We start from the raw sequence: 21888 nt of genomic DNA, 5'->3' as shown, positions 1-21888 counted from the left end.
ACGATTGGACCGATTTACTTCCCTGGGCCGAGTTTTCTTACAACCATAGGGATTCCTGGAAGAGGATGAAGGAGGACAGAGGGGTCTGGAAGAGGATGAAGGAGGACAGAGGGGTCTGAAGGAGGAGGATAGAGGAGAACGGAGGGGTCTGTAGGAGGAGGATAGAGGAGGACAGAGGGGTGTGGAGGAGGAGGAAGATGGAGGAGGACTGATGGGTCTGGTGGAGAGGGGAAAGACGGGTCTGGAGGAGGAGGATGACGAACGAGGCAAGAGGAGTCTGGAGGAGGGAGATGAAGGGATAGAATTCAGCTAAACTGAGAAGAAGCAATGTGTGGCGGTATTATTAAGGCTAAAATATGTGTCAGGAATATATTCTGGTGGCACGATGTCTGGCAGAGTTATAATGATTTATTTTTTCATATAGAGGATGAGGATCTACTGACAAAGTAAGGAGCCAATGATGTTCAAGCGTCATACTCTGCAGAGAAAATGTAGCTGGAAGAAGTCCTGGTGCCTGGACCAACAGAAAAGACATCACACAGGTCACTGGCATTGTGTACACTCCTGACTGTCCCATCAGAGCTGTGGTCACTTGTTAGTTCTGCAGTGATGATGGGTGATGCTGTACCCCAATCTGTGGCTCTTAAGCTGTTGCAAAGCTACAAGTCCCATAATGCCTGAGGCTCTCCAGGCATGATGGGAATTCTATCTTTGCAACAGCTGTAGAGTCACTTGAAATTAGATGATCGGTGGGGGTCACAAAACAATGGGCTGCTTATTTTACAATGTCTGGGCCTATTTTTGGTCCCAGTCCGGCCCTGATTACTGGAAAGTCATATACATGTATTTAGGAAAAAAATGTACAAGTAGGCAATATAATATAAGATGATAATGTATAAGATTAGATATTTTTAGAATCCTGCATTTAAGAGCCAGACAATATTACTGTGAAATGACAAATTATAGGAATTATACTGCCTGGATGTGAAACAGCTGAAAATTTTCATTTTCAGCATGTTGACACAGGAAGACAACACAGGGATTTCTATTTATTGTTGATTTGAGCATGTATGGGGAAACACTCCATCGCTCAGCTTGAGAATGTTGGTTTTTGTTTCGTAAATAGAAAAATAATTCATTGTGCCCATTAAATGCAATTCACAGCCTGCCAACATTTCTTACTAGAGGAAATTACCTATACAGGAGGGCATTATGTACACCTTACAGAAGTTTTCAGGCATCGTATATACAATGTACCCATATTATACAGTGACAGCTGCCTTGTAGCTCAATAGAGCTTTGTGTTCATTGACAAAGAGTCTTAGTAAAGTACAGAACACCCTGCATCTGTAGACTCCGCCTTCCAAATTGCTCAAAAACACAACTTTTAGGGGGAAAAAACTAAAACCGCTCAATATTCCTCAGTATTATGTGAAAATCATATGACAGCATTATGTGGGCTCCCAAAATTATTAACTTCATCTTGTCCAGACAATATAGTGTTGATATGTGGGGAATATTTTGTAGCATTTTCTTGGCACTATATGGTGGCATGGTACTGAAAATGAAATAATGGAATGCAATAAGTGGGCTGCTTTGTGGCAGAACCCAATGCTCCATCTGGTTGTGTCAAAGACATCCAACATAGTCATTTATCCCTGATTTAGAAAAAGTTGTCATAGTCCATACTGTAAACAGATGTGGAGAATAAAAGATGGAACCTAAATTATACCTGCAGTTTTTTAAGCAAATGTTCAAATCAGAGGAAAAATCAGGTTGAGCTTTAGGTCTAAAAGAAAAGCTGGCACCTTCTGCAAATGAATGACTGCATTAGGGGTTCCTATTAATGTGCCCATGGTTCTGAAATTCCTTTCCCCATAATTCTTTCCCAATAATATGGTGGCTAAAAGCAATACTGATACAATAAATAGATTGACTTTCTGCTCTGCAGATCTATTACTAAGGTTGGCTGGGCAGCAGGTTCATTTTCTCATACAGTCTATGATCGATCATTCTCACTGACATTTCAGCCACGGATGACTGTGATTCAGCACTACAAACATATCCTCATGTACTACTTCTTCTTCAGATGGCCACTTCCATTTCCAAACAAGGTAAGAGACAGAAGGTAAGAGACGGAAAGCACATAATCAAATGACTAGCATAGATTATATTATTATTATTATTATTATTATTAATAATAAATGTAAAGTTAGAGGAAAACGAAAACATTTTTGCAGGTAAAATATAAACACACCCTTTCCATACCTTCTCCTTGTATTTGGCCTAGTTTTTACTTCTCCTCCGCACAGGGGACCTTGCCTCACATTTTTATTGAGTAAAGCTGGTGGCTACTAACTGCTGGCATGCAGCGTGTTCCGCTGTTTTTCTTGGCTGAGCTCCTCACTCAGCTCCCCTTCCCCAGTGCAGGCTCTGTACTTCCTCCTCTGTACTGTACAGGCAGTGACAGTTTCTGGCACACCCTATAGCAGGGGCCTCAAAATGTTGGCCCTCCAGATGTTGCAAAACTTCAACTCCAATTTTTCCCGACAGCCATTAGCTGCAGCAAATGGCTGTCTGGGCATGTCCAGGCATGCTCAGCGTTGAAGTTTTGCAACATTTGGAGGGCTTCCAGTTTGAGACCCCTGCCCTATAGGGTCAATGATTCCAGTACTCCTCCAATCCCTGCCAGGCACACTCTGCTCCACCTGTTACCTGATGCCTGAGCAACATTTAGTTTACTACAGCAGAGTTGTCTGTCTGCGCTGTACCTGTGGTCCTGTTTCCAGATCTTTTCCAGTTATCCTTGTTCTCTCTTATTATACTGTACCTCGCTGACCTTCTGTGTATGATTTGCACTGTTGACTACACATCTGTATTTTGAGCAAACTAACAACACCTGCCTGCTTCTGAGCTTCTCAGATTTTCTATTAACACCCACTCAGCTCAGATTCTGTTTGCTGCACTATTGTCATCTATAGGATTAGCTTGCCCCTCCTGCCTTTATCTCCGGTGCTTGGCACTGTGGAGTTCTGGCCTGCCTGGCCAACTGTCACCTAATCAGGCCATTCTTGGGGTATCTTGGTATCTCCCATGAAGCTGAAGTTCAGCTTCTGCATCCAGGAGCAGGATAAATTATGAAAACCTCTGGAATACTTAGACTCCGCCCCAAAGTTTGTCCCAAAGCCAAACCGGTAAGTGGCACAGCAGGTCCATACCTGTTGGGGTGTATGAAACTTGACAATCTGCTCATTTGTGGTGCTGTAGAGCATTCTTCTCCAATAACATTGTAGTCATACAGTTAATACATGGGATTGTGGTACTTACAGAATAAATATAGAACACAGTTACATTACATCTGTATAGTGACACAAATCTAATGTTAAAACAGAGCTTCTCCTGTTTTTTTTTTTTTAGCATAGCAAAAATAAAGGCACAACAAATAAAGTAAACCCTACTTAATCTTCTTTATCTATACAGGTGCAGAGGAGATAATAAAGCAGAAGTGGAGCTAATAGTGTAGTTATTCTCAGATATTATGGGACTGATTAGTAGTATAAAAGGTAGCTACTGTATGCTCACCTTGATGTGTTGTGCGGGCAGGCACAACACTGCACAGCGCTTATGAAATTAAAGAGGCTATCCAGGAAAAACTATTTTTTTTATATATCAACTGACTCTAGAAAGTTAAACAGATTTGTAAATTACTTCAATTAAAAAAACGTAATCCTTTCAGTACTTATGAGCTGCTGCAGTTGAGTTGTTCTTTTCTGTCTAAGTGCTCTCTGATGACACGTGTCTTGGGAACTGTCCAGAATAGAAGCAAATCCCCATAGCAAACCTTTTCTACTCTCTGCAGTTCCCGAGACAAACAGAGATGTCAGCAGAGAGCACTGTTGCCAGACAGAAAAGAACAACTCAACTTCAGTAGCTGATAATTATTGGAAGGATTAAGATTTTTTTTAATAGAAGTAATTTACAAATCTGTTTAACTTTGTGTAGCCAGTTGATTTTTTTTTCCTGAAATACCCCTTTAATTCCGTGTCGGGAAGCAGCTGGCCGTCGGTCCCGCTGAGCCAGCAGTGTAGATGCAGGAAGAATGGCTGGTGAGAGGATAACCTGGCACTGTTATCCTCTTGACCAGGGACACGATTCCAATTTCTAGGCTAAAGGGCACACTCCTGGAGACTTGTAGTTGTGTAAATCAGTACCATCTTTATGTATCAAAGAGGCAGGTATTTACAAGGACAACGCGTTTCAAAGGTTACACCTTCTTCTTCAGGTCCAGTTACATGTTATACAGTGTTTGCAGCTTTTATACACAAAAAGAAATTAAAAAAATGGTGGGAGTGAGGGTCACGGGGTTATATACACAAATTACTGACCCCGTGACCCTCACTCTCCAATTTTTTAAATTTCTTTTTGTATATAAAGGGAGAGCAGGAAAAAATCTACGGGTCTTCGGCGCAATCCGTATGAAGTACTCACAGTCCATGATTTATTTAAATAAAGTCCATTTATTAAAGTGCCAAAGCAAACAAACCCATTTTGAGGCCTTTGCTAGCATCTTTATCAATGTTAAAATGGCATACACAAATACTAAAAACAGTGTGCTTTATATAGGTAATAGGGCACTTAAATTCAAATGATTGACTAATATACATGTAACGTTACAACACATCACTGCATACTGGTTCTTATAGTTAACACTCTGATTAAAGCTTCTGAACATCTTAAACACCGTTTACACTGCATGTCACTCTCCTGCGTTTCTGGCAGGACAGCTGACGTCAGACACCTGTCAATCATTTGAATTTTAGCGCCCTATTACCTATATAAAGCACACTGTTTTTAGTATTTGTATATGCCATTTTAACATTGATAAAGAGGCTAGCAAAGGCCTCGAAACGCATTTGTGTGCTTTGACACCTTAACCCCTTAAGGACTGAGCCCTTTTTCACCTTAAGGACTGGCCATTTTTTGCAATTCTGACCACTGTCACTTTAAACATTAATAACTCTGGAATGCTTTTAGTTATCATTCTGACTCCAAGATTGTTTTTTCGTGACATATTCTACTTTAACATAGTGGTAAAATTTGTGGTAACTTGCAACCTTTCTTGGTGAAAAATCCCAAAATTTGATGAAAATTTTGAAAATTTTGCATTTTTCTAACTTTGAAGCTTTCTGTTTGTAAGGAAAATGGATGTTCAAAAAAAATTTTTTTCATTCACATATACAATATGTCTACTTTATGTTTGCATCATAAAATTGACGTGTTTTTACTTTTGGAAGACACCAGAAGGCTTCAAAGTTCAGCAGCAATTTTCCAATTTTTCACAAAATTTTGAAACTCGCTTTTTTTCAGGGACCAGTTCAGGTTTGAAGTGGATTTGAATGGTCTTCATATTAGAAATACCCCATAAATTACCCCATTATAAAAACTGTACCCTCCAAAGTATTCAAAATGACATTCAGTCAGCGTTTTAACCCTTAAGGTGTTTCACAGGAATAGCAGCAAAGTGAAGGAAAAAATTCACAATCTTCATTTTTTACACTCGCATGTTCTTGTAGACCCAATTTTTAAATTTTTGCAAGGGGTAAAAAGGAGAAAATTGTACTTGTATTTGAAACCCAATTTTTCTCGAGTAAGGACATACCTCATATGTCTATGTAAATTGTTCGGCGGGCGCAGTAGAGGGCTCAGAAGGGAAGGAGCGACAAATGGTTTTTGGGGGGCATGTCACCTTTAGGAAGCCCCTATGGTGCCAGAACAGCAAAAAAATACATTTGGCATACCACTTTGGAAACTAGACCCCTCGGGGAACATAAAAAGGGGTAAAGTGAACCTTAATACCCCACAGGTGATTCACGACTTTTGCATATGTAAAAATAAAAACAAAAAAAAAAATTCCCTAAAGTGCTTGGTTTCTCAAAAGTTTTACATTTTTAAAAAGGTTAATAGCAGAAAATACCCCCCAAAATTTGAAGCTCAATTTCTCCCGATTCAGAAAACACCCCATATGGGGGTGAAAAGTGCTCTGCTGGCGCACTACAGGTCTCAGAAGAGAACCAGTGACATTTGGCTTTTTTGAAGGAAATTTTGCTCATGGGGCATGCCGCATTTAGGAAGCCCCTATGGTGCCAGGAAAAAAAAAATAACACATGGCATACCATTTTGGAAACTAGACCCCTTGGGGAACGTAACAAGGGGTAAAGTGAACCTTAATACCCCACAGGGGTTTCACAACTTTTGCATATGTAAATTAAAAAAAAAATTACCTAAAATGCTTGGTTTCCCATAAAAATTACATTTTTACAAAGGGTTAAAGCACAAAATACCCCCCAAAATTTGAAGCCCAATTTCTCCCGATTCAGAAAACATCCCATATGGGGGTGAAAAGTGCTCTGCTGGCGCACTACAGGTCTCAGAAGAGAAGGAGTCACATTTGGCTTTTTGAAAGCAAATTTTGCTCTGGGGGCATGCCGCATTTAGGAAGCCCCTATGGTGCCAGAACAGCAAAAAAAAAAAAACACATGGCATAATATTTTGGAAACTAGACCCCTCGGGGAACGTAACAAGGGGTTAAGTGAACCTTAATACCCCACAGGTGTTTCATGACTTTTGCATATGTAAAAATAATATTTTTTTTTACCTAAAATGCCTCTTTTCCCAAAAATGTTACATTTTTAAAAAGGGTAAAAGCAGAAAATACCCCCCAAAATTTGTAGCACAATTTCTCCCGAGTGTGGCGATACCCCATATGTGATCCTAAACTGTTGCCTTGAAATACGACAGGGCTCCAAATTGAGAGCGCCATGTGCATTTGAGGCCTAGATTAGGGATTGCATAGGGGTGGACATAGGAGTATTCTACGCCAGTGATTCCCAAACAGGGGGCCTCCAGCTGTTGTATAACTCCCAGCATGACTGGACAGTCAGTGGCTGTCTGGTAATACTGGGAGTAGTTGTTTTGCAACAGCTGGAGGCTCCGTTTTGGAAACCGTAGCGTACCAGACGTTTGTCATTTTTATTGGGGAGGGGAGGGGGGCTGTGTAGGGGTATGTGTATATGTAGTGTTTTTTACTTTTTATTTTATTGTGTGTTAGTGTAGTGTTTTTAGGGTACAGTCGAACGGGCGGGGGTTCACAGTAGTTTCTCGTTGGCAGCTCAAACTTGCAGCCGGATACTTACTGTAAACCTCCGCCCATGTGAGTGTACCCTGTACGTTCACATTGGGGGTGGGGGGGAATACCTCCAGCTGTTGCAAAACTACAACTCCCAGCATGTACGGTCTATCATTGCATGCTGGGAGTTGTAGTTTTGCAACAGCTGGAGGCACACTGGTTGTGAAACACCGAGTTTGGTAACAAACTCAGTGTTTTGCAACCAGTGTGCCTTCAGCTGTTGCAAAAAGCTACAACCCCCAGCATGTACGGACAGCGGAAGGGCATGCTGGGTCTTGTAGTTATGCAACAGCTGGAGGCATACTACTTTGGCTGGGGATGCTGGGGATTGTAGTTATGCAACAGCTGGAGACACACTGGTTTGCTACTTAACTCAGTGTGCCTTCAGCTGTTGCAAAACTACAACTCTCAGCAGTCACCGACAGCCAACGGGCATGCTGGGAGTTGTAGTTATGCAACCACCAGATGCACCACTACAACTCCCAGCATGCACTTTAGCTGATTGTGCAAGCTGGGAGTTGCAGTTATACAACAGCTGAAGGTACACTTTTCCATAGAAAAAATGTGCCTCCAGCTGTTGCAAAACTATAAGTCCCAGCATGCCCATAAGGGCATGCTGGGAGTTGTGGTGGTCTGCCTCCTGCTGTTGCATAACTACATGCTGGGCATGCTGGGAGCTGTTGCTAAGCAACAGCAGGAGGCTGTCACTCACCAGCAACGATCCACGCTGCAGGTCAGTCCCTCGTCGTCGCCGCCGCTCCTGGGGCCCTGATCCCAACATTGACGCCGGGGATCGGGGTCCCCAGCTCCCGGGGTGCACGTCCCGCACCCGCCCTCCGGAAGAGGGGCGGAGCGGGTTGCGGGAGTGACACCCGCAGCAGGTGCCCTGATTGGTCGGCCGGTCGACGAATCAGGGCGATCGTGAGGTGGCACCAGTGCCACCTCACCTCTGCTGGCTATGGCTGTTCAGCCTGTAATTCTGAACAGCCTGTAATTCCGGGTCACCGGGTCACTGGAGACCCGATTGACCCGGAATCTGACGCAGATCTCTGGACTGAATTGTCCAGCGATCTGCGGCCATCGCCGACATGGGGGGTCATCATGGGCGATATGCCGCGATGCCTGCTGAACGATTTCAGCAGGCATTGGGCACCGGCTCCCCTCCGGCTAGCGGCGGGGGGCCGGGAATGGACAGGACGTACTCAAACGTCCTGAGTCCTTAAGGACTCGGAAAAGGGGCTGTTTGAGTACGTTCTGCATCCTTAAGGGGTTAATAAATGGACTTTATTTATATACATCATGGACTGTGAGTACTTCATACGGATTGCACAGAAGACCTGTGGATTTTTTCCTGCTCTCTCTTGATTTTTCCACTTTCGTCCGTGGATCCCTGACCGCCGAAAACCGTCTGGCTGCACCGACTCCATACGCTATCATAGGTGGTTGTGTCTGGCACACAACCACAAAAGCACTGCTATGTTTTTTTCCAGACACGTTCACTTTTTGTGTATAAAAAGCAGCAAACACTGTATAACATGTAACTGGACCTGAAGAAGAAGGGGTAACCTTTGAAACGCATTGGCCTTGTAAATACTTGCCTCTTTGATATGAAATAAAGACGGTACTGATTTACACAACTACTAGTCTCTGGGAGTTCGCCCTTAAGCCTAGAAATTGGAATTGTGTCCCTGGTCAAGAGGATAACAGTGCCAGGTTATCCTCTCACCAGCTGTTCTTCCTTAATCTATACAGGTGGCTTACTACCAGCCACCCAACAGATAGGTCATCAAAATGGGCTACTCACACAGGTAAAATGTTCCCTTTGAGACTGCAGACCTCCAGCTCCAACTCCCATCAGTTTAAAACCCAGAAACCAGCTGTCTTCAGTATCTGTACAAATTTGGGCTGTACTAAAAACCTGGACTGGCCAGGAAGGTAATAAAAGGTCCAACTACCAATCCTGAAAACAGACTCTATCAAAGGTCCCTTAGCAGATTTCACACACACACACACACACACACACACACACACACACACACACACACACACATATATATATATATATCATTCACAAATTTTAATATTTGGCTGGAGAAAGAACAGGCCGCCAGAGTTGAATCTGACTGATTTATCTGACGCTGCTAATGCATGTAACTGGTGCAGAGTTTGCTCGAAGTTTACACACACACACACACACACTTAACATGATTGCTTCCTATAAGTAGCCCAAAATTTGTTATATAATTAGGGATTAGAGCACCCAGGCTAAGGAATGTGGTTTGTCTATAAAAAATTTTTTTTAACCTTTTGGTTAATTGACAACTGAAGAATTAGATGAATATAGATAAGAACTGGAAACAATTTAAAGGGATATTCCAGATTTTTTTTTATTTGACTGTGCTAAAGGGGCTGTAAAGTTTGTGTCATTCATAATATAGTGTCTGTACCTATGTTTGATGGCTGGTCTCACAGCTCTTATTTGATCTTTGCCCCAATGTTCATTTTTAGCAGCATACATCTTAGCATTGTCTCAAGTTTTCCCAGGTCGTAGTACGGCCTGAGACAACCCATCACTAGTCAGGTGTTGAAAGGGAGCCTCTCTGCTTTAATGGGTGGAGTGACCACTGGTTGGGGGGGGGGGTCATTCTCCACAGGGCTGTAGCTATACTGCAATAAGGGGGGGGTGATGTGTGGGAGGGAGAAAAATGAAATCCCATTTACATACAAGGGATCCTGGGGACTTGTAGTTGGAGGGGGGGAACTCCAACAGGAAATAGCTATTTCACAAAAAGAAAGCAACAGTGTTATGGTGGACTCACAACATGGCCATTTAGCCCCAAGACAAGCATGGATCCTTCCTAAGGATGTCCATTACTTGTCTGGCAGAAAAATACTAAAGTTGGCTTATGCTGGATAACCCCTTTAAGAACTATGTTTCCTTTCTGTTTACATCTGTGTCTGGGGCCCTGGATCCACTCTAGCTACCTTAAAGGGGTTTTCCTTTTTTTTTTTTTTTATATATCAACTAGCCCCAGAAAGTTAAACAGATTTGTAAATTACTTCTATTAAAAATCTTAATCCTTTCAATAATTATCAGCTGCTGAAGTTGAGTTGTTGTTTTCTGTCCGGCAACAGCTCTCTGCTGACATCTCTGCTTGTCTTGGGAACTGCACAGAGTAGAAGAGATTTGCTATGGGGATTTGCTTCTACAAACAGTTCCCGAGACACATCTCATCAGAGAGCACTTAGACAGAAAAGAACAACTCAACTTCAGTAGCTCATAAGTACTGAAAGGATGACAATTTTTTAATAGAAATAATTTACAAATCTAAGCAAAGAAAGAGAGCAGACTCGGCGCTGCTGTGTCAGCTGGCGGACTTCAAGGAGGGCACTGGTAACTGCGGTGGGAACTCGGGTGGTGCTCAAACTCAAACAACACAGTTCAATGAATCTTGATAGAAGATGAATAAAGAGTCAGCAACTCACCAACGCTGGTTCACGTGAGGATCTTCTTTATTGCGGCATACTCACTTACAAACAGTAGGGGAGAGATTGACAACAGGGGGTACATGGAGGCCCGAAGAAGCACGTTCACCGTGTGAAACGGTTCCGTTGCCGACTTGTGTACCCCCTGTTGTCAGTCTCTCCCCTACTGTTTGTAAGTGAGTATGCCGCAATAAAGAAGGTCCTCACGTGAACCAGCGTTGGTGAGTTGCTGACTCTTTATTCATCTTCTATCAAGATAATTTACAAATCTGTTTAACTTTCTGGAGCCAGTTGATATATAAAAAAAAGTTTTTTTCCTGGATAACCCCTTTAAGTGCCTCTGAATAAACTGACATTTGGCAATGACTATGATGTTTGCCATTGGTTGCAATACTCTGTTTATTTGTCGGGCATTTTGGGAACGGTGAGTGTCTAATAATTACTTTCACTAATTGTTGAGCATATTGAGTTATTATGGACAATTAGCAAAAATAATATTAATGCAAAAGCAATTACTGAGTCTGAATAATGAGGTAAGAATCCCTACAAATATCAGATAGACAAAGTATCATGAATACATAACACAGTAGCGTACAAGAGGGCATTGACAACCGTTCCACAGATATTACAGCTATATTCATTGATCTCACTGATACCACTGATTGCAACATTCACCGTAGGTCTGATAGTATTCTTCATCATTAGTCTGACAATTATTGCCATTTGTCTTACAATGTTTACCACTGGTCTGACGATAACCCTAACCACAACCATAACCACTGGTGCACGGCCCTGCATTTGGGGACACTATTCAGCGATTTTTCAGTTATATACTGTATAGTGACATTGTTGGATATTTTCCCCAGAAAGTTAAGAAGCAATGCACAGCATCGCTTCTTAACTATTTCCTGCCTTAGCAGGAGGTATACATTATATACCTTCTGCTCAGCCAAGCTGTAGCTGTGTGGTCAAGGGCACAGCTAGTTCAGAGCAGGAACTCCTGTCATTAGGATGACGGTATACAGCAGTGTGCTCTTCACCTCATTACAGTATATCCTGCCAGGCACGCTCAGAGTGCCACCCCTGTCTTTAATGATAGTCCCACTCCGGTGCTGTATTCAGCCATGCACTATGTATGGCTGTATGCAGCACATAGGGCTGCATTGCACATTCTATGCACCCAAGCACGGCATGATAAATGATGCACACAGCCCACACCAGCAGTACGCAGGCTTTTACACCAGCTTCCTGGCTGCCATGGGCTATGTGACTTTATGTGTGCAACTTTTACATGATATTTCAAAAGTTGCACATAATACATGCTAGCAAAAATAATACACAAGGACAATTACTCAAATTTTTTTTTTTAAATGTCACCGGCGAATCTAGTTTCATACATGCGGCACATGTGGTGTGCAAGATTTACTCTCTTAATTCAGGTTTATTTTTTCTACAATTGTGTCAGAGAAAGCAACATATGACCATACTGCTTGAATATGCCCTACAAGGAGGAATTGTGTGTTCTTTGTTTTATAATAAATTTCCAAGAGCTTCGTGTGTATTATAAACATTATCAGGTACAGATTTATTAATCTGTCCAAGAGAGATTTGCCCATAGCAACCAATCACAACTCAGGTTTCATATCTTTATGTCCTCTAGTAAAATAAAAGCTATGGGCAAAAGCTATAATTGGTTGCTATGGGCAAATCTCTCCAGTTTTTGCCTCAGACAGAGAAAAAATAAAATCTGGGCAATTGTGTATTATACACAGGTATACAGTCAAGTATACAGTGTGTATTATATTTAATATTAGGTATACAGTGTGTATTATAATTAATATCAGGTATACATTGTGTTATATAATTAATATTAGGTATATAGTGTGTTATATAATTAATATTAGGTATATAGTGTGTTATATAATTAATATCAGGTATACAGTGTGTATTATATTTAATATTAGGTATACAGTGTGTATTATAATTAATATCAAGTATACATTGTGTTATATAATTAATATTAGGTATATAGTGTGTTATATAATTAATATCAGGTATACAGTGTGTATTATATTTAATATCAGGTATACAGTGTGTATTATATTTAATATTAGGTATACAGTGTGTATTATATTTAATATTAGGTATACAGTGGGTATTATAATTAATATCAAGTATACCTTGTGTTATATACGGTAATTAATATTAGGTATATTGTGTGTTATATAATTAATATCAGGTATACAGTGTGTATTATATTTAATATCAGGTATACAGTGTGTATTATATTTAATATTAGGTATATAGTGTGTTATATAATTAATATCAGATATATAGTGTGTATTATAATTAATATTAGGTATACAGTGTATAATATAATTAATATCAGGTATACAGTGTGTAATATAACTAATATTAGGTATACAGTGTGTAATATAATTAATATCAGGTATACATTGTGTTATATAATTAATATTAGGTATATAGTGTGTTATACAATTAATATCAGGTATATAGTGTGTATTATAATTAATATTAGGTATACAGTGTATAATATAATTAATATCAGGTATACAGTGAGTAATATAACTAATATTAGGTATACAGTGTGTCATATAATTAATATCAGGTATACAGTGTGTATTGCAATTAATATTAGGTACACAGTGTATATTATCATTATTAAGTATACAGTGTGTATTGTATTATTAGGTATACAATGTATAATATAATATCAGGTATACAATGTATAATATAATATCAGGTATACAGTGAGTAATCTAATTAATATCAGGTATACATTGTGTTATGTAATTATCAGGTATACTGTGTGTATTATAATAGGTACACATTGGCCCAGATTTATTAAACTGAATGAGAGTAAAACTGGAGTGATTTTCCCACAGCAACCAATCACAGCTTGGTTGCTGTGGGAAAATCACTCTATTTGGGCCATTGTGTATTATAATTCATATCAGGTATGCTGTGTGTTCTTATAATTAGAGATGAGTGAGTCGAATCCGGCAAATCCGAACTTTAGGATTTTCCAGGCTCGGCAAACTCCCGAGCTTTTACTGGTTCGGCTCACGTTAGCCGGTAAATAGCGTGGAAAACCGTGCAAACATGGTCCTTTAGCGAACAGAACAAGCAGGGCGGGCAGGGGGCGGTGAGATGACGTAGGGAAAGCAGAAGGTCACATGATAACCCAGGTCTATCATGTGATTGGCTGCTTTCTTGTGTCAATCAGCACAGAAGCCATGACTAGGGGATATTATAGCTGCTATGACCCCCACCAGATCATCTATCATTTAACACCTTTAACTTAATTTTAGCTTATTCCCTCCCATAAATGACATAAGACATGTGTTGGTTAAACAAAGGCCACAGCAGCCCATTTATTAAATAACATAAATAATCAATTACAACATTGTAAACCGATGTATGAACGTCATACATAACAATATAACCTGTCCTAACATTAGGATGTCTATTAGCACAGGAGAAGAACCTGAGGGGCACCGTTACCAGACCACAGGTGATGGGATCTTCACTTGCTCCTAGCCGTAGCTCACCTGCACAGGAGCACCATTTTGTGAAGCCCACCAACCTGAATTCCACCTTCTGGCTGGGAACCGCTCCCAGCCCACTTCCACACCATCCAACATACCATGCCCATCCACTGGTGCCTCCCCAGATTCCTCTCCTGACCCCGCCACAACGGGGACAAGTGACCCCTTACTTGTCCCTGTTCCTCCACAGCCTCAATGCCCTCTCCACCGTCTCCTTCAACTCAAGAAGCCACAAATCCATACCCATCCCATTAAGATGAATACTATCCGAGGCCACAAAATCCGCACCCCCTTCCTCCAAATTCCGGTGCCGCGCCACCAAACCACCATTCCTGGCCACGAACTTACTCACCGCCTTAATCACCTTAATCCTCGCCTTGTTGATCGCTACCACCGACCGAGCCTGCCTCCATTTCTGCCTGGCAACCATCTCGGACCACACCAGGACCAAATCCGGGAAAGAGGACCACAAACGCAACAGGTCCAGTTTAATGTCCCTGATCAAATCCCGAGACCTGCGCACACCCAAATCATTCCCCCCTAAATGGACAACTAAGATATCTGGGGACCGGTCCAGCTGAACAAAGAACTGGACCCTGGACAACAGTTCAGACCACCTCATGCCCCCCTTTCCCAACCAGCGAACCTGGGCCACCGAACCGTCCAATCCCAACTGTCTGCCCGCCGGCCGAACCCCCGCCCTCACTGCCCCTCGCGTCACATACGAATGGCCGACAATCCAGACAAGCCCAGCCGCTCCACCTGAAACGACAAAAGAAAAGAATACAGTACAACCCACAGGCGCAAACACACGCACATCACAACAAATGAGGACGAACGTACAGCCTATACCTCTCAGATTCCCACCTCCCAATCTGCTTAACCATTTCCGGTCCCAGGCCCCACCGAGACACCTCGGTCGCCGCACCTATCCGGAAGGAATGAGAACTGTAGTCCTCTGCCACGAATCCCGCCGCGCGCAAACACTTACGGAAAACCCCCACAAACTGAAAACGAGACAGAAAACCCCCGTCAGCATGGACCAGCAACGGACCCACAATCCCCACCCGCAAAGCCAAAAACGCGGAGTAACAAGCCACCAGGCACATCTCCGAACTCCCCAAGCGCGCCAAACGCACCACCGCCCCCCGACCCATCTGATCCGTCTTTGACCGCCGAACGCGGCACTGCAAAACCCCCTTCACCAAAACCACATCCGAAAAAAGAAGCCCCCCGGCCCGACAACTACTAGGAGATACCAACTCCGATATACGAAAAGCCCCAAAAAACGCCAACGCAAAAGCCAAACGGAACAAACATAGCTCATATACCGAAAAACACACCCCAGCCAATAAAGAACCCAAGCGCAACAACAACGAAAATGTCACCGGTTTGCGCAAATCCCTAGAACTAGCCCCCTTACGAAACCCCCGCACCGCCTGCCGCACCAAAAAAGACTTCGTCCCATCCGGCACTCCCCGGACCTTCAACCAAAAAGCCAGAGCCGCCATCCGGCGACCCAGACCCGACGGGGACACCCGCTCACAAAAACCCCTGCCCACATAAAATAAAAGAGCCGCCTCCCATTCCGAAGGGGCGCCCGTAGTGGAAAGCTGCCGAAGCAATAACTCCCAATCTGCCCACCACCGACTATAAGACTCCCACGTTGACCTGGTCACAGACCGTCCCACAAGGCCCATCGCCACAGCTAAACCAGCCTCCACAGCCACTCCGGACAAGGGATCCCCTGCTCCTCGGCCTCCGGTGCCAACTCCCGAAATCGGTCCCACTGCAAACGAGAGAGAGCATCAGGAGTTAACGACCCCCGGCACATGCAAAGCGACAACATGCGAATTAAGCTCCAAACCCCGTAGCACCAGGTGACGCAGCAGCGTAACAACCGGCGGAGAATTCGCCGTCTGATTATTGATAGCCTGCACCACCCCCATGTTATCGCAAAGAAAGCAGACCCTCCTATTGCGAAACAAGTCCCCCCACACCTCCAGCGCCACCACAATCGGAAACAATTCAAGCAAAGCCAAGTTCCGCGTCAAACCCGCCACCCGCCAGACCTCCGGCCACTGACCTACACACCATTGACCCTGCAAATAGGCTCCAAAACCGCAACCGCCCGCCGCGTCGGTAAACAACTCCAAATCCCAATTAGAAACCGGGCAACCCATCACCACTGACCGACCGTTGTACCTGCCCAAAACTCCTGCCAAACCCGCAAGTCCGCCCTCAAGTCTGCCGACAACCTGACATAGTGGGTAGGCCGCGAAACCCCCGCAGTAGCCGCCGCCAGCCGCCGGCAAAAAACCCTCCCCATAGGCATGATCCTGCAGGCGAAATTGAGACGACCCAGTAGTGACTGGACCTCCCGCAACTGCAATTTCTTAACCCTGCATGCCCTATCGACCTCCTCTTTCAGCTCACTCAGCTTCTCATACGGCAACCGACACTCCATCGCCACGGTATCAATAATGATCCCCAGAAACTTAACCGCCGTAGACGGGCCCTCCGTCTTGTCCGGCGCCAACGGGACGCCAAACCATGTTGCGACCCCCTCCATCTCCTGCAACAGCACCGCACAAACCCGAGACCCAGCCGGGCCCAAAAAAAAGAAAGTCATCCAAGTAGTGCAACACCGAGTCCAACTGGGACTCCCGCCGCACCACCCACTCTAAAAACGAACTAAACTTTTCAAAAAATGCACACGAGATAGAACAACCCATGGGCAAACAAAGGTCAACGAAAAAACTATCACCTAAACAACAACCCAACAAGTAAAAACTGTCAGGATGAACAGGCAGCAGGCGAAAAGCTGCCTCTATGTCAGTTTTCGCCAATAAAGCCCCCTGCCCAAAACGCCGCACCCACACCAACGCAGCTTCGAAAGAAGTGTACGACACCGCACACAAAACCGGGTCAATGTAGTCATTCACCGATCCCCCTTCAGGGTGAGAGAGATGATGAATGAGGCGAAACTTGCCAGGCTCCTTTTTGGGCACTAGGCCCAAAGGCGACACCCGCAATCCCTCAATAGGAGGGCCAGCAAAGGGACCAGCCATCCTCCCCAGCTCCACCTCGCGCAAAAGCTTTTCTTCCACCAGCTCCGGACGGGCCCGTGCAGAAACCAAATTCCGCACCAGCCCCCCCGAACCCGCCGACCCGGAAAAAGGGATCCGAAAACCCTCCGCAAAACCCAAGCGCAACAGCTCCGCCGCCTCCCTATTTGGGTAAAGCGCGAGGAAAGGCAACATCCTTTCCACTCGTACCGGCGTCACCCCTCTTCTGGTCAGCCTCTCCCGGCTTACCCTTCCCCCGCCGGAAACAGCGTGACAAACCGTGTCCCCCACCCCCGCAGCCGGAACATTCGTGCTTGAACCGGCAATCCGCCCCGAACTTGCAGCTCCCTTCGTTGAACTGCCAACAAACCCCACGCCCGCCCCCCCCCGGACCGCCCTGACCCCAAACCCGAACCCCCGACACCGTCCCGAAAGGACTGCGGCCCAGTCCCGCTATGAGGAGCCGCCAACAGCCGCATCCACAAACCGATATCCTTATGCTCCCAACGCAGATCCGGACGCACCGCCATGCGTTGCCGGAACTGCTCGTCGTACCGAAGCCACGCCGAGCCCCCATAAATCCAATACGCCTCCCCCACCGCATCCATGTAGCAGAAGAGACTGGAACAGGACTCCGGCGCCCTCTCACCCACCACGCTAGCCAAAATGGCGAAGGCCTGAAGCCAATTGGAGAACGTCCGCGGTATCAGCCGATACCGCCGATGCTCCTCCTCCTCCACCTTTTCCAACCGCTTAGACTCGTCCGGCCGGACCCTGTCCAAGTTGAACTTATCCAGCGGCAGGAGCGAAAAAATGTCGACATACTCCCGCTTCCAAATCTTTTCCCGGACCTCCACCTTGAGATGAGCGCCCAATGGGCCCTCAAAACAAACATAAATCTCCCCCCTAGCCGCATCCGCGAGCCGGACCCCTCCCCCAGAGCCCGACGCCGCCACTACCGGGGCCCCCACCGACGAGCCCGACCCAGTCCCCCCAACCGGACCCGACACCCCAGCACCCCCCCCAGCCTGCTGCACCCCCCCAGCCCCCCAAAAAGGTACCGGAGACACCTGGGAACCCCCCGCCCCCAGACCACTCCCCCACAGTAAAGCATGCAAGCCATTAAAAAACAATTGTTAATCGCCCACCCCCCCCCCCCCCCAAAACCCCCCAGACTGGAGACAGTGGTAGACTCACCCGACCTCACCGGCTCGGAACCAGCGGCCGTAACTCCAGAAGAAGGGCGACTCCGGACATCACGGGAGACAGACACATCGTCCAAGGAAAGGACCGGGGGGACCCCGTCCGACGACTCCGCAGCAGCAGAATTCGCCCCACCAGCGGCTTGGACGGACAGTGGTGGCGACCGAACCCCGCTGATGCCAACACCCGCTACAACCCCGGAGGGGAGCAGGGGACAAGACAGCGGGTCCAGGGTCTCTGTAGATTCTCCAGCCAGCAGCAGCAGATCATCCTCACTGACCTCACTGAGAGCAGCCTCGATCTCGTCTCCTCCCAGAAGCACCGCCCCCCTGCCGGCAGCAGCAGCAGGGGACACTGCAGAACCAGCCCTCCTGCTCCCCCTGGAAGAGGAAGCAGAGGGCACAACATGAATCACGGCCCGGGCAGCAACCAGGCCTGCAGGAGACTGCCCCCCCGACTGAGGGGCAGAGGAAACAGCAGCTCCGGATCTCCGCCGGACCCGCCCTCCAGAGCGGGCCGCACCACGCGCCGGTCCCTCACCGAAGCCCTGGGACGCGCCGACAGCACGCCCTGCACCGCTCCTCACAACAGGCCGACCAAGGGGGGCCTGCCCGGACCGCCCCCCCGCCCGACGCTCCGGACCCACGGCAGGAAGCGGCCGGAGAAGGACTCACCCATCGGCGCCTGGGAATAGGGGAAGCTGCAGGTGACAGGCGCTCCGGCGGGCGAGAGCGCCGGCCGCTAGAACGGGGCCCGGACTCCCCCGCCGAAAGCACCGGAGAGGCGGTGAGGGATGGGAGCGCGTCCTCCAGCCACTGGGAGCCGCACCGGAGGACCTCATCCCGCACGCGCCGCAAAATCGCCTCCATGTCTGCCATAGCACAGGTAGGGACACTTCTTCAGCCACGCAGATTGTGGCCCCCGCACAAATGCCCTCTCCTATATACCCTCCTTAACTCCTCCCTACTCCCTCACTAAAAGCCCGCGCTTCCCTAGCTCCCTCCTCCAACCTCCTCACATTTAACCCTTACCTGCCCGCATAATACCCCTGTCATGGGGCCCCTCCGTTCCCATTCTGTCCCCTCCAGGGCTTTCTTTAGGATGCAGCAAGGGACACAGCAAAAAAGCCAGTGACGTCGCCCACAGCGTTCAGAGCGACAGAGCAACTGAAGAGAACAGGAGCGGCAGTAATAGGGACAGCTAGTGTTTAGAAAGAGAGAGATACAGATTAGAAATAAGACTGGAAGAAAGAAAAAATTGGAGGAGCGGACACACCTTTCCCCACAGCAGCTACAAACACAGAAAATTAGTAAGTCGATCCACTTACTTCAGAGAGGAGTGTCGCAGCAACCGAAGATTTCTCCCTTTTTATCGAAGACGTCCGTAACAGTTGTGAGTGGTCCTTGTCGACCACTCATAGGGGGAGATTCATCAAAACCTGTCCAGAGGAAAAGTTGCCCAGTTGCCCATAGTAACCAATCAGATTGCTTCTTTCATTTTTAACAAGGCCTCTGCAAAATGAAAGAAGCGAGCTGATTGGTTGCTATGGGCAACTGGTCAACTTTTCCTTTGCACAGGTTTTGATAAATCTCCCCCATAGAGTGTAAGTTTGGATATTTAAATTGTGTTGTTGAAGTTTCTGGTACTATGTGGATGTGAACTGCAGCCGCTCCCAGTTTTTTTCATGTTTATTTTACAGATTAGAAATAGAGACCGTGGGGGAGATTTATCAAAACCTGTGCAGAGGAAGAGTGGTGCAATTGCCCATAGCAACCAATCAGATTGCTTCTTTCATTTTCCACAGGCCTCTAAAGAGGCCTGTGGAAAATGAAAGAAGCATTCTGATTGGTTGCTATGGGCAACTGCACCACTCTTCCTCTGCACAGGTTTTGATAAATCTCCCTCCTGTGTGTGTGTGACAACAGGATTCAATCCCCATGCAAGAATTCTATAGGGGCCCAATACACCAAAATAGCTTAGTCACAGCCCCTGAAGGGCTCATTTTTTGCTACCACAAATCCAAAGCCTTTTTCAATGCTCATACCTGCATATACCTGAATTGAATAGTGTTCTTGAGCCAGCTCATGTTAGGTGGTATTGATCTGTGCCACCAACCCACAAAGTGAATTCAAGTGGCACCTCTATATGCTTATAGGGCCTGTGAAGACAATAGTGATTTGTGACCATAATAGTGTTCCTGAACAAGCTACATTAGCCCATGAGGTGAAGTGATCTGTGCCACCCAAAAAGCATGTTGAAGTTATCTGTTATACGGTTGTGGTGTATTTAATATTGGTCCTGCAAACACCTTCAGTAGTCATTGTGTTGTTTCCTCTGCCACCCAAAAAGCGTTTTAAATAGTTACATGTATTTAGCCTGTAGTGTTAATACAGGTCTGTTGCATTTCATATTGTTCTGCAAACACCTTCAGTACTCATTGTGCTGTCATCTCTGGCATGCAAAAGCGTATTCCTCTGACACATATCTGGCCGGTTAACACGGTTTTATTCAATTTCATATTTTTCCGCAAACACACCTTAAATCTTTCTAGTTGTGTACACGCAAATATGCATTATACTAAAAAGCCTGTGCATTCCAAACACACTAGGCTTCTAAAGCGACTGTATTTTTTTAAATTTTGTTTTATTAACCCCTTCCCGACCTATGACATACCTGTACGTCATGGGTGGCAAGGTGTTCCCGACCCATGACATACAGGTACGTCATGGACATTACTGCCGCTACTCGCGGCATCCCGCAGCGCCCGGAAAGATGGTGGCTATCACTGATAGCCAGCCATCTTACCGTGCGACCACGGGGGGTTTCGTCCCCCACCCCCCCCAGCGATCGCTGCTATCAGCTAGTCAAATCTGACTAGCTGAGAGCAGCGTTTCGCTATAGGAATACTTAGCAGCGCGATGTGTGAGTCCCGATCACGGGGATCGGGACACACACCGCTCTGCTAAGTGTCCCTGACCCGTCACCCGGCGTCACTTACCCGTCCGAGCGGTGTCCCGAGCGGTCCCGGCGGTCCCGGCGTCCTCCATGCGGTCCTGGCTGCGCTGCGTCCTGGAGGTGAGTTTCCGGCAGCAGTACGGCATCTTCATTGGCAGCAGTGAGATCGCCGTAAAGCGATCTCACTGCTGCCTCTGAGAGTTTCAAAATTGCAACTCCCAGCATGCCCAGACAGCCTTTGGCTGTCTGGGCATGCTGGGAGTTGTAGTTTTGCAACATCTGGAGGTCCACAGTTTGGAGACCACTGTATAATGGTCTCCAATCTGTGCTCTTCCAGATGTTGCAAAACTACAAATCTCAGCATGCTCAGTCTGTCCAGGCATGCTGGGAGTTGTAGTTCTCTAACATCTGGAAGAGCACA

At 45.9% G+C, this 21888-nt stretch overlaps 1 long non-coding RNA gene across 2 annotated transcripts in view; it reads right to left on the bottom strand.

Annotated features, from left to right (window-relative positions):
- The window catches only part of LOC130276101 (uncharacterized), a 173866-nt gene extending 153897 nt beyond the window's left edge, over positions 1-19969 (bottom strand). For both annotated transcript variants that reach the window (XR_008845019.1, XR_008845020.1), the window contains exon 1: positions 19840-19969. This is a non-coding gene — a long non-coding RNA (uncharacterized LOC130276101). The remainder of the gene's footprint in view (positions 1-19839) is intronic.
- Between the last annotated feature and the right edge of the window lie 1919 nt (positions 19970-21888).

The sequence above is a fragment of the Hyla sarda genome, chromosome 6 (assembly GCF_029499605.1).
Source record: "Hyla sarda isolate aHylSar1 chromosome 6, aHylSar1.hap1, whole genome shotgun sequence".
Taxonomy (NCBI): Eukaryota; Metazoa; Chordata; class Amphibia; order Anura; family Hylidae; genus Hyla; species Hyla sarda.
Note: the sequence above shows the minus strand (reverse complement) of the source record. Positions and strands in the feature narration are given on the sequence as shown.